Source organism: Pelodiscus sinensis, chromosome 1 (assembly GCF_052426305.1).
Source record: "Pelodiscus sinensis isolate ZL-2025 chromosome 1, ASM5242630v1, whole genome shotgun sequence".
NCBI lineage: Eukaryota > Metazoa > Chordata > Testudines > Trionychidae > Pelodiscus > Pelodiscus sinensis.
Genome location: NC_143052.1, coordinates 226,262,209 through 226,274,517, shown reverse-complemented (window position 1 = coordinate 226,274,517; position 12,309 = coordinate 226,262,209).

Below are 12,309 nucleotides of genomic sequence, written 5' to 3'. Positions count from 1 at the left end.
TTGGATTCCTATCTATAAAACAAGGATAATTAAACCTATCTCACAGGATTATTTTGAGGATTAATTAATTTATTGTCAATTGGAATGTGGAGAACAAGTACTATGCAAATACTAGTACAGCTTAGACCTCCTTGGTCCAGGACCCTCAGGACTTCACCCATCCTGAAAGAGGGAATTTTCCAGATCACTCAAAGTCCCCTGCCACCGGCATCTCAGGATGTTCCCCCTCCCTGTAGGTAGCTCTGCTATGGCCCCAGTGCTACTGGGCTTCAGCCTGCAGGGCTTGGATTTGGGCTCTGGTCCACTGGGGTTCTCTGAGGATGGAGTTCCTCAGCTGCCATGGCCCCACTTTCCCCCCGCCCAACCAGGAATTCCTGGTGGCAGGACTTGCTGCCTGCCCCACTTTTGCCATGCCCCAGGGACAGGGCTTGCCGGCTGCTCCACTTTTGCCTCTGGCTGCCCCACTGCTACCCCACCCAGAGCTCCCCAGGGACAGGGCTCGCTGGTCACACTGCTGCCCTGCATGGCCGGGGCTTCCTGTGAATGGGGCTCCCAGCGGGTTTGCACTCCCAGGCACCAGGACTCTCGGGTCGGGCAACATCCATGGTCCTGAAGGACCATGGATGTTGCAGGACCAAAGAATCCCAGATTTCTGAAGTTCAACCTATATTACTCATATTTAATTACATGTTTGTGTCTATTTGCTGTGCTGCCCTGAAAAGCCAGATACTCTAATCTTGGCAGTTTCCCTCTTTTCTTACTCTCATATTGCAGCTCTGTTTCTACTGCATACTCATTCCTGATCGGCTGAAGCCCTGTTGCAAAAACAATTTACTCTTCTTCATGATATCTTTCGTGTCAGTTTTTGAGGATGTTAAACTTTTACTAGAAATAAACACTTTAAAATCAGCAGATGTGGATAATTTGCTCACCAGAATATTTGTCTGGGAAAACTTCTGGCCCATTTTGTTCATTTTTGATATATCTTGGAACACTGGGGAAATCCCAGAAGAATGAAAGTGTGCTAATGTGCCAATTTGCATAAGGAAAGTAGGGTGTCTTGGATAACTAGAGCTTGGCTAGCCTGTCGTCAATCCTGGAAAAAGTAATGGAAATGCTGAGACAGGTTCCAACTGATACAGAATTAAATGTCAGGAATACAATTAATGCCAGTCAATGTGTTTGCCTAACAAGCCAGATCTCCTTTTTTGTATAATCTTACACACAAGATAAGTGCATAGAGGTAATATACATAGGTTTCTGATTTCACAAAGGCTACGTCTAGACTGCAAGCCTCTTTCAAAAAAGAGTGTATAGACTACAACCAGTACTTTCAAAAAAGCAAGCCGCTTTTTCGAAAGAGAGCACCCAGGCAGTCTGGATGCTCTTTTTCAACAAAGCACAATGTGCATTACATAGCACCTTTTTTCGAAAGAGCACTTTCGAAAAAAGGCATTCTTCCTCATAAAACAAGGTTTTCCGTGGTCAAAAAAACCTGCCACATTCTTTTGATTTACTTTCAAAAGAACACTGCAGCAGTCTAGACGCAGGGGAAGTTTTTTTGAAAAAAGGCCACTTTTTTCGAAAAAAACCCTGTAGTCTAGACATACCCAAGTTACAATATCAATAGAGCACATGTTAAAGGAAATAATCCCCCTCTGACAACTGTAACTGCATAGTGGTGTTTCTAGTGGAGTGTGCAGGGATGGGTATTAGACTCAACACTACTCAACATTTTAATCAACGATCTGAAGACAAATATTAAATCAATGCTGATAAAAATGTGCAGATGTCACAATAATTGCCAGATCTGGAGCACTAGCTAGGCCCAGTCAAACAAAATTCGGTTTTAATATAGCCAAATGCAAAGCTATACATTTAGAACAAGGATTGTGGGCTATATTACCAGAACGGGGGAACTGTGTCTTGAACTGCAGTTACTCTGAAAAGAGTTTAGGGATCACAGACAACAAACAAATCTAGATGAGCTGCCAGTGAGATGCTTTCACAAAAAGGACTTGTGCTATGCTTGGATATATCAACAGAAATTAGTAGGTCTAAAAAGAGGATTTCACTTCTCTGTATGGCACTAGTGAGGCCAATATTAGAATTCTGCATACTGTTTTGGGGGGGGGGGTCTACATTTTAAAAAAGTAGTTGAAAAATTGGAAGGAGTGCAGAAAAGAGCCACAAGAATGATTCAAGGCTAGGGAAAATGCCTTATAGTGACACTTAAAGAGCTCAATCTGCTTAGCTTATCAAACCAAAGATTTAGAGTGTCTTGATTACAGTGTACAGCTCCACAGGGAGAAAATATCAGCTACTAAATATCTTATTAATCTAGTGGAGACAAACATAACAGGAACCAATGGCTGGAAGCTGAAGGCAGAGACACTCTAATTAGAAATTAGGGATATATTTTTTCAGAGTGAATGTAATTAACCATTGGAACAAACTGCTAAGGGACATGGTGGGTGCTTCATTTCCTGAGGTCTTTAGATCAAGACTGGATGGCTTTTGGAAAGGTATGCTTTAGCCAGTACCAGTTGTCCTTCAGTCAAGTTATTGGGCTTGCTACAGGGTTAATTGTAGAATGTAATGACCTGTGATATATAGGATGTTAGATGAGATGATCTAATTGTCCCTTCTGGCTTAAAACTCTATGAATCTATTAAATCCTATGCAAATTTGAAATAAAAAAGACCCAACAGCTACCTCGTCCTCCTACAAGGTAATAATTACTTTATTATGCTGCACCTGATTAAATGGATGCAAACACAACTGCTAAGGGCATGGAATGTGCTAAGTGAGGTACCTTGTTGCTCGTTTATTGCTCTAAAGAGAGATTTCCTACTGTTCCAGTTCACCCTTTATTTCTTCCTTCCTTTCACTCATTAAACTATCTTCTTAAAGTTAATAGGTACTCAGATATTTAGTGAAATCTGCTTTAAAACATGGGACCTTTATTGACAACAACAAACAATAACATCAGCAAAAAGCTTTAACTTTAAAAATTATTTAGTTATAACAATGAAAAACAGTAAGAAAGGTCTGTAATGAATGTACTAACATATGTTGCTTTCTTATGTCTTGCCCTTCCTTCCAGAAGGCCAAAACAGACCTGATTCTTTCATGTTCCAAAACTACTTTGTGGTGTGGACAGCAAGTGGTGCAGCTGTACATAGAATAAAAGAAAAACATAAAAAAACCAGAGATCCATATCCATAAATGAGTGTTCCTCTCTCACAGAAAGAATATATATTTGAAGCCAACAGTGGTTGCCTGAATATCAAGCAGCTGAAGGTACTAAGGAACCTCTGGCTGGAAAAACAAAAAAAGGAATTAGCAATTTTGTTTGCATACCTTCGAAGTCTTAAAAAGTCCACGAGAGACTGCTCATTTTTAGCATTTCTCATATTAATCCATAGTATATGCAAAATCTTAAGCAGCAGCTGGGAGATCTTAATTAAAATCACCATCTTACAGTTTCACATGGAATAATAATAATAATAAATAATAAATAATAATAATAATAATAATAATTAATATGTTAATGTTAAAAATAGAAAAGTAAAAGTATTTCTTGTCTTTTCCATACTTATTGTTCATACAATTATTTACAAATAAATACATTTTATATTAGTATCTTCTGAAACTTATATAAACGGCAAAAATATGTGAAACATAGTTTTGTTTCTTCTTTTTATTGTCATCTGTCTACTTATGTAAAACAGGCTTTGGAACAAACAGACAAATATAATGCACTGGATTACCAAAATGATACTTTTTATAGCATTGTAAATCACTTTTTATAAGAAATCCTATAAATCATGCATAGTAACTTGACTTTTATATATGTAAGAAATGAAATTTCTACCACCAGTAGTTTCATCAATTATTTATCAGTTGTTTGAAATGGATGCAGATGAAAGAAACGATGCTTATTTTCTTTGCCAAATGATGGACCAAAATTTGAAACAGCATGACATCACTTCTGAGTGGCTAAAACGAAAATGACTATGCTGCTTGTATTTTGGCCAGCATTCTATGAACTAAATGGTTCATTGTTATCAACCCCTGTGCAGATAATTCCTGCAACGAAAATTGAGGAATTGCAGGTTAAGGGCATAAGGTAGGTGCACAAATATGAAATATATGTCCTCTAAACTCTAGGCCACACTTTAAAGTCAAATATATATCTTGCTCTTTAAGATTTGTATATATTCTGAAGGAAGTCATATTATAGGTGTCCATCTAAGACTCTAGTTCATCATTGATGACAATGGTTTTCCCTCTAGAACCTATTGTGTGTGCAGTGCCTGCCAACAAGTAACCTAATTCCAGTTAGTAAAGGAATATATTGGTGGCTGTGTAAAGAACATGATGACTTTTCAGTTAAAATTAAAATCTTCTCTCTCTTCAGTAAGGATTGGCAAACTTTTTAAATTGAAAAACTATGCAATTGCAATCTTTTCTCTTTTTTTTCACATACCTTACATGGCTTTGAAATCAACTCTGAGACAGAAAATAAATCTCACAGAAAACAGAGAATGATTTGACAATGTATTACTTAATAGATCTTTTCTCACAACATGATGACCACCATTAGAACTCAGGAGGTATTGGTGTCACTCCCTTCATCGCTTCCTAACTGCTAAGAAGACTGAGGACTTACCCCTCTCCTCCCCCACCCCCAGGAGAAGACAATCAGCCATTTGGACTGTGGGTGGCAGAGTGAACTTGTGGGAGTTCTCTGACTCAACAAGGTTCAGTCATTCCTTGTGCTACCACAGGAGAGGTAGGAGGTACCAGTCAGTACAGTAAAAGCTTTGTTATCTGGCACTCATAGGGAATGGGGGTTACTGGACAACTAAATATATTGGATAACAAAACGTATTACTCCCTACTGGCAGATCAAGCTCCCTGCAGCTCAAGGCAGGCTGAGGTGGAAGAAGGTGCCTGATTATGACATCAGCCAGCTGGACAGGCAGGAGTCAGATTCACACCCCGGAAGACATGGAGGTATAGTGACTGGGGGCAATGCTGGTTAACAATGTTTTTTGATTAACAGAGTGCCAGATAACAAAGCTTTTACTATCCATCAGTGCGGGAATAAAGCACAGCTATGCAGAAGGCCCCTTTCATCTACCCCTTGAAGGAGTGATTAGAGCAGCAAGAGCAATTCATTTTCATGGGTGCATGGCAGAGACCATGTCCCTCCCCCACAACCAGAAAGACTGACATCTTTCCAGACTTTGTTACTGAAATTTGAACAAATGTTTCTCTTCAATGGAGGGATTTTGTTTACCTCTCAATTTTAAGGGCTAGGAAGGAAAACATAGAAAGACAGGGAAAACAAGAAGCTATGAATCAACTTGCACTGACAATAGGAAATGGATGGCTAAGACCATTAGAACTGCAGTCATGGCCAGCTTCTGAGAAATGTTATCCACTTCTTCCACTCCCTCCTTTTAGGTTAGTCGTTCCATTGGTCTAGGGGGAAATATCAGTGGGGGAGGGGGGCTTCTAGGTACCCTGAATTTCCTCCAGAGAAGGGAACAGAGAATGGAGTTCTGACTAATATAAGAGAGAGTGAAATAGCATGAGTGGAACAACAGAATGATAGTCAGCTCATTCAGTGTTGCTGAATGGTGAGCTGCTGTGTACTGACCTAATGCTAATGTGGCTCTTTGTTAAGGTCAGCAGTTTCATTCCTTAGTAAAGGCTATTAGAGTAATCATGCCTTCAGACCAGAGATGGGGGTGGGCAATAAATAGCCAGTACGCCAGATGTGGTTCACTAAGGTTAACCCCCGGAGGGCTGCAGATGCTTTATTTACCTGACTGCCTCCAGGTACAGTTGCTCGCAGATTCCGTTGGCAGCAATTCATGTCAGTCCATGGACCAAAGGGCTATGGGATGGAGATGCTTACTTGATCCAAAGCAAAATTCCCATTGACTTCAGTGATCTCTTCTCCAGTTAGGGTGAATCTACACAACAGTGTTATTTCAAAATAATGGCTGTGATTCTGAAATAACAATGTGATCATCTAGACAGCAATTCCATTATTTTGAAATAAATTTGAAATAATGGACAGCTTATTCTGACTTCTGTAAACCTCATTCCATGAGGAATAATGCCTATTCTGAAATAGCTATTTCAGAATAGCAGTAGTGTGAATGCTCCACTGCTGCTATTTTGAAATAGCTCCTCCTCATGGCCATTCAAAGTAATTACTCTCAAGTACCTCCTAGGGCTCTAAATCGAGGTATCACATTCACATTAGGGGAGCCTGACTCAGACTAATTTTGAGGCTTCTCTATAGTGTAGATATGCTATTTTGAAATAAGCTACTTTGGAGTATTTCTTCTGGAATAGCTTTTTTTTTAATAAGTGTGCATTGTAGATGTACCGTTAGTGACAATAAATTATTCCTTACAATGCACCCATTTTGGTCACACGCTATCTTCTAGAACCAACTCCAGGCTGTAATGAGCTGACTTTTTTAAAGGCTGACTATGTATAAGGTCACTGAATCAGTGTCCTTAAGATCAGATTTTGCTGCAATCTACCTGCATGCTATAATTAATTCCATTTCTGTCTTGTTTTATATCTCTACCTAAAGCAATTGTTTGGTGAAAAAGGTCACCAACAAAAGAAGAAACCTTTAGTATTGATTTTCTTGTCATGTTTGCTTAATTTATATATATGATCTGTTTGTTGGGAGGGGGAAAAATATTTCACCTTTCTAAACTGCAGGTTGAGTCTAATTTATGAAAATATTGCTGGATTCCTTTCACTTTTCCAACTTCAGTTATTTAGTCCTGAACAATTGTCACTTATATACAGGAAAAACATTGGAAACTAGAATTTTCATTAAGAACTTTATACCAAATATTGTGTGCTCATGGGCAAAAATGTTTTATAGTCTTCCACTTCTGCTATATCAGCAGGCACATGGGAAATGCAATGCTTATTCGGGCTGTCCTAGACTTTTGTATAAGATAGGGAAAATGCTTCTTGGTAATATGAAGTTACTAGCCATGATTTAAACAAACCTATATTGAAATTAAAGACTGTAAATAATTAGATGTTAAAATAAGTGAAATTTTGTTCTTATTATATTTCTCTTTTTATGTAAGGATTATTAAATAACTATGGCATGAATTCCTTGCCTATTGTACCATATTGTGCTGTCATATGCCATGTTCAGATTTCAATAAAACTAAGTTTATAAAACCAAAAGTGTGCACAACATGCAAATTTATGAGACCATTTGAAATAAAAAATTATTAAGGCTATGCATCTTAGACATTTTTCACATACTTGACAATGCTCCAAAGGTAACCTTGATTTGTGCATAATGCTTACTATATAAAAAATAGTAAGAGTAGAAAAGGACCATTTATAGGTGGATGTAATAATAGGCATTGGTCTAAACGAAACCATTCCTGGTCTCTGTAAGTATCCAAAATTCAACCAAGATCATAGTTTTACTTTTTATAATAGACTGAACAAGAACTGTGGACCTGAATTTGAATTTGAACTTCATGACATTTGAAATCTAGATAGAAATCTATATTTCGTTCCTGTTGTCTGGCTGTACACAGTAACACTAAAATTATACACAAACACACAAGCACTCAAACAATGTTTTTATAAATATCTCTGTATGTATTCCACATGGGAATGTGTCCAAGAAACGAATTTTCATGCAACATAGTTTTTCAAAGGAAAATGTACATTAACATGAAACAAAGGATGAAGAAAAATGCTCAATGTGTGCATTTTTAATTGCTCAATAAATCACGCTTTCAGACTGTATTTTGCAAACATATTTTCTAGAGTTTTAAATAACATGTGAAAGCATTTTTCCCATTTAGATTCACTAATGCATAATATAATCAATTACTATTGTGGATTTCACTGTTTCGGTTGCTATTAATAGTATCTTCTGGAAAGGAAGTCATTTGTTATTCCATACTTTGATAAATATGGCTTGATGAGGAGATAGACTTGCCTGGAAAGGATGCCATATTTTCCTCCAAACTAGATTAACTCCAGCATGCATTATTATACTCCCCAAGAATTTTAAATTTAATTTTGAAGTCTGAGTGCATGTGTACACACATTCACAGAAAATGGGGTGAAAACCTTCTCCTTTAAAAACAGTGCAAGTTTTACCATTGAGTTCAGTAGGACCAAGATTTCACCCTGTGAAATATCAAGAAATCTAGGAACTTTCATCTCATTCAATAAAACACACAGTATTTTTTTTACCCATGATACATCCTGAGATATAAACCTTTAAAATTAGGACATTATGCACAGAACATCTATTTTGTATTTTATATGTTTTCTCTTCCACTGAGGCCTGTAAAGTTGGACTCATCACACTAAGACAGACTTGCCTGACAAAATCATACCAATAACAGATTTAGAAGCACTCTAAAGCATTTCAAAAAAAGCCTTCCTATAAAATACATGGTATCTTCTATACCCAAGGGCATGGTATAAAGATTTTAATAGAGTAGCTTTGGGATGAACTACATAACTCACTTGCAGCTTCACTATTCATGTCAGATTTACTGACTTCTATACATACACAGCCATAAAGCACTTTGGAGTAGAAGATGGTATATAAAGAATGATTTTTCTCAGTAAACGATATAAATTGCAAAGTTGGATGTATGAGATTGAGGATTACGGACAGTATGCATTTTGCTCAAGTACAACAATTACAGAACTCTTTCTTCCTCCTCCCTCCTCACTTGGTGACAAATAACTTGAAATGAAAGGCTCAGTTTCAAAGTTTGTTGGGCAAATTGTTTGAGCACCCCTGAATCACATAGGAGCTTGGTGGCAGAGCCAGGGATGGAATTTAGTTATCCAAGGAAACATTAAATTTTCTTAACTATGAGCCAATCTTTTTTTTCCTTTCTGTAGTTCCTGCCCTATTCACTATGCCTCTTCCAGTTTCTGCAACTGATTTCCTAAAGGAAACCTACAGACAACAGTGTCATTAACTAGATGAGTCTAATTCATTCTCAGCACACCTGCCATCCTGTGAAGTTAATGAAGCAGGAATGCTGCGGAAAATAGTATGCCAGCCTATAATTAGAAACTGTATCATAATGCATATGAACAACAGGGGGAGACAAAATTTAAGTCCTCACACTTTGCCACCCATATGCATTTGAATCACATGCTTCCTCTTTCTCCTCTTCACTGCCTGACATGGAGAGCACAGAGAGCAGGGAGCTGCAATTGCAGGAAAAGGCCCAATGAGCCCAAGGGTGGAGCATGTCCAGTTGAACTTATGAAGATGGTGCATACCCAATTTGGTAGTTCACAGGGGCTATAGCATGCTCAGTGAAGATGGAATCTTTGGAGGATTTAGTTATCAAAAGCTTCCCAGCATCTACTGAGCAAGCATAAACCAAGATCTACCTATAATACAAGGATTAGTCAAATAGTAACATTTCCTCAACGAGGAGCAATATAATATTAGGGGGGAGAAGTTCTTCAATATTTCTCCCCCTTTTCTCCTGCTCTAAAGATTTTCAAAGAAACAGTGAAATAAAAACCTAACTTTTGTGAAAATTTTGATTTTGAAAAAAAAAAAAGAACTTTCTGTAGCCAAAAGGATTATGGAAAATTTTTGATAAGCTCTACTAAACATATAGGTAAGTATGTAAGCACTCAGATTTTGGAATTATATGACTCCCAGAGCAAGGACATGAGGCATGTTCCTGTCAAAGAGACATGAACCTACTTTCCCTAAAGGGAGTCTGTGTAGCCCCCTGGACTAGGATATCCCTGGCTTGCCACTGGCCTGCTAAGGCAGGTCATTTCACCCCTCTTTTCCTCAGGTTCTGCATCTATAAAAAATGTGTGTGAGATACTTGCCTCCTTTATAAAGTGCTTTGTGGTCTACCAATACAGAGTGTAGTAGGAAGAGGGCCTGACAATAAGCCCTTGTATTAGAGGCCTGGTATAAAGCTGGACCTGTTCACAGAATTTGAGAAGACCAGGGCTGATACTGCAGAAATATACATGTTAAAGACATGCTTAGGACAAAGTATTTACACAAACACATTTTGGTATTAAGGGGCACCAAAAGATTTTGATATTAAAAATAGTACAAAAACATTCCCTAAGGATAAGGGAAACACACTGGCACTAAAAGATAAGGCGAGAATGACAGTACATCGCTTGTTTATATCAGGGTATAAAGATGTATTTTGAAGAAAATATTTTTGGTCAGCTGAGGAGGGAATGGAAAGTCCTGCCACTGACTGAGCTGGTCCCATTATCACAGGCATACATGCCTTATTATCCTTGTAGAATATGCCAGGAGCTATTACTATGCTTTGTCAACAATAAGACTGGCTGGGAACCTTCCTGCCTTAACTGATCTTGTGTTCATTGGATGGTTTGCTGGAGGTCTGTTGTGCCAATTATCTTTGCAATGCTGGAACAGTACACAGGAAAAATACACACAAGCAAGCACACATCTGACCACACAAAGCACTATGTAAGAGCTAGGTAGTGTTATTCAGTCAATGCTCTAATACAGCTTTAGATATATATCTGAAGCATTTACTTGTGGCATCACTCTGATATGGACTCTGCTGAAATCAACCCACACCTTTCGGGGAGGAACTCTATCTCAAGTTAAACCGCAGCAGAGATTAAATAGCTGCATTTCCATTTCCTAACATATACAGCTCTCATTTGGATTTTTAAGAATAGAAATACAAGTACTTAGAATAAAGAAATAAAAAGTAAAAAGTAAAACCTGCCTCCCAGCTCATCCCTGCAATGTCAACTCAGTTGAATTTCTTGTTAAGGCAAATCTTTAAAGAGATGTTGTGCAAGCAACTGTATGAACAAAAATACATTATTTGCTCAAGAGTAATGGGTTACTAACAGTGTCTCCTGCCAAAACATTTACAATCTAACCTTTAATGCATTTTCATTTGTTTCCATGACTTAGTTTTAAAAGCTTCCCATCTAATAAACTAACCAGCTGAAGTTTTTACTTTCCAAACTGAATCATATAATGTCTAAGGCCAGAAGGGGCCACCCAATTATCAAGTCTAGCCTCCTCTATTCAGCAGGCCATGAAAACCCCCATACACTAAACCCTGCAACTGAAATTAGACTAAAGTATTGCAGCCCATAAAATAATAGACTAATATGTGCAATAAGCAGACAAGAGGAGAGACAGAGGTGAACTAGTAATCAAGGCATCCGCAGTGGAAGAGAAATGATTACATTAGATATATTCAAATAATCCTGGTAAATAACCAATATCCACATTCTGAAGAGGAAGGTGAAAAACCCCTAAGCTCATTGCCACTCTGACCTGGTGGAAAATTCCTTCCCAACCCCATATATGGCAGTCAGTTGGACTCTGAACATTTGAAAAAGAACCAGTCAGATAAATACTTGAGAGAGAGAGAGAGAGAGAGAGAGAGAGAGAGAATGCTCAAGGCTGTCTCAGAGCCTGGCCATCCTCATCTAGTATCCCATCTCTAGCTGTAGACATTCCTGAACAGTGGTTTTCAAAGTTTTTTTCATGTGTCCCTAATAATGGTCAAAACCCTTTGGAAATAGTCTGTGGATCTCACCCTTCCCACCCCTGGGTCTACTGGCCTCAGATTGAAAACCCGTGCTTTAGAAAAAGGAGATGAAAACATTCCCAAAATACAGAGAGGAAAAATGTCTTAATTTCTACAGGTGACAGGCTGAAACCCCGAAGCATGAGTTTTTAGGAACATATGGCATAGAACAAGTTCTTTGACTTCACAACTCCTGTTGGGAAGTTGTTCTGTAACCTTACCCTGAGGCAGTGGCCCAAGCTCTTGGCCACCTGGTCCGGACGGTGTAGAAGAGCTGGCAGGGGGAAGATAGTTCTCTGCCTGCCCCTTCTGTCAGAGATCACATCCCTGTGGGAGGCCCCAAAGCTGCCCCTACCTTTCCCAGGGGCCCAACAGTTTTGCTCTCAGCCCTGCCTGCATTTTTCTAATCACTGTACACATAAAAATCTGAGATGCTCTACAACCCAAGAAGCAGACCCTGTTCCACACTGCCACTCAATGATGTGATGTTCCCTCTCATTTATGGTTTTCTGTATTCCCATCAAAGCATTCCTATGTCTCTCTTCCTTGCTCTGTGCATTGCAACTTATTTCTAACTCATTTATCTCTAAATAGCTTGATGATAAGCTGTTTTTTACTTTTTGATTTTTCTTTTTTATATTTTGTGAATAATAGGTTTGCTAATGTCCATCTTCCTCAAACT